This window comes from Bombus pascuorum, unplaced genomic scaffold, assembly GCF_905332965.1.
Source record: "Bombus pascuorum unplaced genomic scaffold, iyBomPasc1.1, whole genome shotgun sequence".
In the NCBI taxonomy this organism is placed as follows: domain Eukaryota; kingdom Metazoa; phylum Arthropoda; class Insecta; order Hymenoptera; family Apidae; genus Bombus; species Bombus pascuorum.
The window spans coordinates 1,421,902-1,427,839 of NW_026869734.1; positions in this window are offsets into that span (position 1 = coordinate 1,421,902).

A 5,938-nucleotide genomic window follows, 5' to 3' on the forward strand; every position below is an offset into this window, starting at 1 on the left:
AAGCAGTGGTGAGAAAACTGACAAAAAACATTACTTACAATGGTATCGACTGCCGATGTGAGTTTCGAGCCAGTATACAAGGATGATCGTGAGCGTGCCCATAATGACGATTTCTGACGAAGAGAGGTCACTTCACGTTTCTTCAGCTTCCGCCAGCTGGCTACTTTCTTCGGCAGACGATTGAACTCGACTGAACACAGAGCACAGCGCACGGAGCCTGCTTGCACCGTTTGCGAAAAAGCAGCAACGCGCACGAGCGAATATTGACCAATCAGGATCGCGCGAATGGCCATTATTAACCCCACGCAACCCTAGCCTAATTTTTTCTCAGATTTAAAAAGTGCCTTTGCCTGTGTGCGTATATGAGATCCATGGATACCGTGGATACCATGGAAACCAAGGCAACCATGAATACCAAGGCAAGTCAAATACCTTGGACTTTGCATAGATACACACTTCACATGGGGAGCACGAGGCGGGTATGGGTTCTCAGTGCGTAGCATCATGCCTTGAGAAACCCCGATGTATCTGATGTTCACCTATAGTCGGGTGGCGGCTGGTCGGCGCTGTGGCGCCCGTCAGATCGCTGATCCGGTGCGGAGAACTTCGGAGAAGTTGGTGGGCCCATATCTGTCAAGACCACTCACCTCACCTTCACGTGGGGCTCCCCGTCACCCTGCATCGGTCCCGACCGGGGTAGGGTGCGAAAGAGTGAGTGGCACCAAGGCGAGAGTATGGCTCGTTAACCATACGCCATAAAACAAATAGATGATGAAGATGATGATGAAGATAATGATGATATGTCGGAAAATATAAATAATGAAGTTTACGGTGCAGGGGCGGGATACCCCAGTAGCGGCGCAGACGTGGGTGGACAAGCGGGCCCCGCTGTGTCGTTAGCTTGTGACCGTGGCCGGATGGGGGTGGACCACCAGGCCCCCATCCATGTTATCACGACTGGTGAGGAGGAAGAAGGAGACATTGAAATGGAAGAGGCTCCGATAGTGTAAGCTACATCAAAATTGATAAATGACAAATTGATAAATGACAAATTGATAAATGATAAATTGATAAATGACTACGAATTATTGTCTTTTTACAGAATACAGCGAGGTGCCGGGTATTCAACCGCCTTGCTTGGAACGTATATATAATCAACAAATAAAGGACACGAAATACAGCACACTCTTCTCTTAATACTGAACATTTTACTAATGAATTATAAATAGCCTATATACAAGTATTATTTACATATTTAATTCGCCACAAACTGCATACAATTATATGTAATCACATATAATTATATGTCGGAGATGAAAGGACACCGGGTCCCCCCCGTTGGAATTATTTGGAAAAGCCTCAATACTGTAGCATTTACGAAATAACCCAGACACAGTCATTCGAAACTTGAGACAATGAGTTTAGGCTCGAGGCGACAACCGGTCGCCGAGCGTAGCCACGGTCACGGGATGAACGTTTCACCTAACAGAGATATAAAGTAACATAGGTTTCCTTTAAAGAATTGGCAGTACAGACACTTGACAATAATACATTCCAACAGCCCCGCAGCTCGCCACACACAGACCCCATTCTTTGGGCCAGATGATCGCCAGATGCCGATGCATCGTTTACAGTTTATGTTCAGATAACCTGAGGAACCGTTACAAATCTTAGGACTTAGTTAACTAAAGTCCTTCAGATTGACAAACAGTCTTTATTCTATCAGCCTGTAAATCTGTCACCTATTGCGGGAAGTTATGGGAAAGCCTGATTTGGTCACGTACGACGTTGCCTGCTAGGAACTCTCTCTCTAGGGCGGCTAGCATCCTTTTCTAACCGCCAACATAGAAATTGACCAATTAACAGCAGCGCCTATTTCCCTCACCCTCCGAGTGGAGGCTTTCTTTGACGAATCCGATGATCTCGTGCCCTTAGGCACACCCCGTCATAGTTTTCCTCTGCAGCGTCGTCGCGACGGAAAGTCATTCTTTTCTGGCAATCTGATTAGCTAAGAGTCAATCAAGCGTTCCTAGTATCACGAGTAGTAAGTTGAGTACGACTTAGACTTTGAAGCAAAGTATATTCGTCATCCCGTTGACCGTGGATTCGCTATATCGAACTTAGGGCCATTGTCATTAGCGTCCAGCTACCGCGTCCGTTTGTCAATCTTGTATCAGCCATACTTGTGTAATAAATATCTGTGCGACAACCATGAACAACACTGGTGAAGATTCATTATACGCCCCTAACGTCAACCCGACATCAGAAGTGGGATCACCACCGTCTACAATTAAGGAGCAGCTTCTGGCCATCGCGAGTCAATTGAAAGAGCAAGAGGCGGGTGCGGAACCTAAGGAAGTATCACCACCGTTCTTCATCACCTGAGTCTGCGCGACGAACGTGTCGAGAAACTAGCGCTTACAAGCGACATCAAGACTCTGGACCAATTTTTGACGGAAATGAATGCTTTCCACTACGCGAAGAAGAGGCTGGCGCCTTCGTCAGGAAATCCATCAACGGGCCCCGAAGTTAAACGGCAGAAGCTACCTGACCCCCGGATCAAGTGTCGTCACTGTGGTATTCCCGGGCATAAGATAGCGGAGTGTCGTACGAGAATGAGAACCGAGAGACAGGAGACTGCACGACGCCAGGAGAAAAGCCGACCGGCTGGATCGCCCAAGGTGTCATGCTTCAAGTGTCGCGGAGAGGGCCACATCGCACCCAACTGCCCGCTGCTGCAGAAAACAAATCGCAACCCTGATAACGAACGTCGAGTCAACTCCTGCGTGGTGGAGTCTTCAACTGGTAAATTAAGCCATCTGGGTGAGTCGTTCTCGTTTTATTTCGATTCTGGAGCCGGATGTTCGCTAATCAAAGAGTCCGTAGCCTCGAAGTTTTCCGGCAAAAGAACGACCTACGTAGTAGTAATGCGAGGGATAGGAAATCACCGTATTAATTGCACGTCTCAAATTGCATCCATAGTACGTATTAATGGTTTTGCGTTGGAAATAATTTTTCACATCCTTGCCGACGGCTATCTAAATTACGACATCATGATAGGCCGCGAAATTTTGAGCCAAGGTTTTAACGTAAATATTACCCAAGATAGCCTCAGTATTTGCAGGGCAAAAGCTGCCAATGTTTACAATATAACCGCCGAAAGTAAAATCGATATTAATGGGGTCGACACCGAGGTGCTCGGTAAAGATAAAGACCGATTGATCTCCATCCTCGGAGAATTTAAAAGTTCGTTTATTACGGGTTTCCCGCGTGCACGTGTAAATACGGGACAGTTAGGGATACGTTTGATTGATCCTAATATCACCGTACAAAGAAGCCCCCACAGGCTTAGCGAGGCAGAGCGAAGCATAGTGCGCGAACGAATAAGCGAATTAATTAAGGCAGAATGTAATTTTCACAGGTAATGAAACCGTTGTACGCACTTACCTCCGGTATTAAAAACCTAACTTGGACAGATAGACACGAAACCATAAGGCAAAAAATAATTTCCATCCTGACCAACGAGCCGGTGTTAATGATATTTGACCCGAATTACCCGATAGAATTACATACTGACGCTAGTTCGGACGGATACGGCGCTATTTTAATGCACAAAATCGACGGCAGAAACCGAGTAATAGAATATTACAGTAAGAGAACGAGCCCCGCGGAATCCAAATATCATTCATATGAACTAGAGACCCTGGCAGTTGTAAACGCCGTTAAACATTTTCGCCACTATCTACACGGACGGGAATTTCTCGTTGTCACTGATTGTAATTCGTTAAAAGCAGCTCGTAATAAAGTAAGTCTAAGTGACAGGGTTCATAGGTGGTGAGCTTACTTGCAAACTTTCACTTTCGACATTATGTACCGAGAAGGCAAACGAATGGCCCACGTAGATTTCTTCTCGGGTAATCCGGTAGACACCGACCGCGCCCCCACCAACAAGATCGAAGAAAAGAAAATTAATCTGGCCGAAATCTCGGAAGATTGGCTACTAGCGGAACAACGTCGCGACCCTCAAATTTCTGAAATCGTCAACAAACTGCGAAACGACGAGCTTGCGGAAGACATTGCGAGTACGTATGAGTTACAATCCGGTACCCTTTACCGTAAAATACAAAGGAGAGGCAAGACCCTCTGCCTGCCCATCGTACCAAGAGGGTTTAGGTGGTCCGTCATTAACCACATACACCAGTCAATTATGCACTTAGGTTGGGATAAAACGCTCGAGAAACTGTACGAGTATTACTGGTTCGAAGGGATGGCGAAATATGTTCGCAAATTCGTAGAGAACTGTCATGCTTGTCAGATTTCTAAGGCGAATTCAGGCAAAGTGCAAGTTGAATTACATCCCATACCTAAGACCAGCATACCTTGGCATACCATTCACGTAGACATAACGGGAAAGCTGAGCGGCAAGAACGACTCGAAAGAATACGTCATTGTCCTGATCGATGCCTTTACCAAATTTGTATACTTACACCACACTCGTAAAATAGACTCACTTAGCACCGTTAAGGCACTTAAGTCCGCCATATTTCTATTCGGCAGTCCCTCTCGGATAATAGCAGATCAAGGGCGATGTTTTACCGGCAAAGAATTTCAAGATCTTTGTAAGGATAGACAAATTAAACTCCACCTAATAGCAACCGGTGCTAGTAGAGCGAATGGACAAGTAGAGCGTACTATGGGTACATTAAAGAATATGTTTACAACAGTAGAAACGACCGGGCGATCATGGCAAGACGCGATCGGCGAAATACAGTTAGCTTTAAATTGCACCACTCATCGTGTGACTAAATCGAGTCCGCTAGAATTATTAATTGGTAAAACAGCGAGACCCTACGGGTTACTACTATCTGAAAATACCGAAGAAAAGGAAATAGATATCTGCAACGTAAGACAACAGGCCATACGAAATATGGAAGATAGCGCTAAGTATGATAAGGAAAGATTCGATAAAACGAAAGCCAAAGTAGTTAAATTCAATCTCGGTGACTTTGTATTAAAGAATAACGAGGAAAGGAACCAAACGAAACTAGATCCGAAATTTAGCGGTCCATTTGTGATAGCGGAAATTTTGGAAGGAGATAGGTACATTTTAAAAACACTAGACGGCAAACGGTCATATAAATACAGCCATGATAGGTTAAAGAAAATGCCAGATAGTCGCGTTCCTATTGAGTTGGACGTCTGCGGTGATGACGAGAACAGTGACCATGACGATGCGAGTACCTCGGTCCCAGAGGATCATGCTGACCACAGCACTTAGCAGAAAGAGTTTGCATATGCCAGTGTGGCGATATGGCAAAGGACAATGTCTTCATACATGTCCAGTGCGGTAATCAGGTGTCGGATCGAACATAGTGGCTCACATACGCCTTACGGGGGGCATACGGCCCAAACAAAGTAAGTGCGGGATCAACACACCGTTACCGAATTCGATTCAAGTATCATGGAAATAACATCTAACGTAGTGTGGCGATATGGCAAAGGACAATGTCTTCATACATGTCCAGTGCGGTAATCAGGTGTCGGATCGAACATAGTGGCACACACACGCTTACGGGGGGCATACGGCCCAAACAAAGTAAGTGTGGGATCAACACACCGTTACCGAATTCAATTCAAGTATCGTTAACACTACGGAGATAACATCTAACATAGTGTTTGAACAAAAGCTCAGTGTGGTATCATGATCCAGAGAACTGAGGGTCGTCCAGGTGCGAGATCGAGAATGGTCCATCATGTCATTACGCCCAGACTGATGATTCACAAAATGCGACTAGCACTTCGAATATCAATCGTAACGTTACGGATTTCCACTCTCTTTTAACTCTTTCTTTATCAAACGTCCGACCAGAATTTTTGCTGTCAAACTGGACCCTTGACCTATTTTGACACTTAACTAAATTGTAAATAACGACAGTTA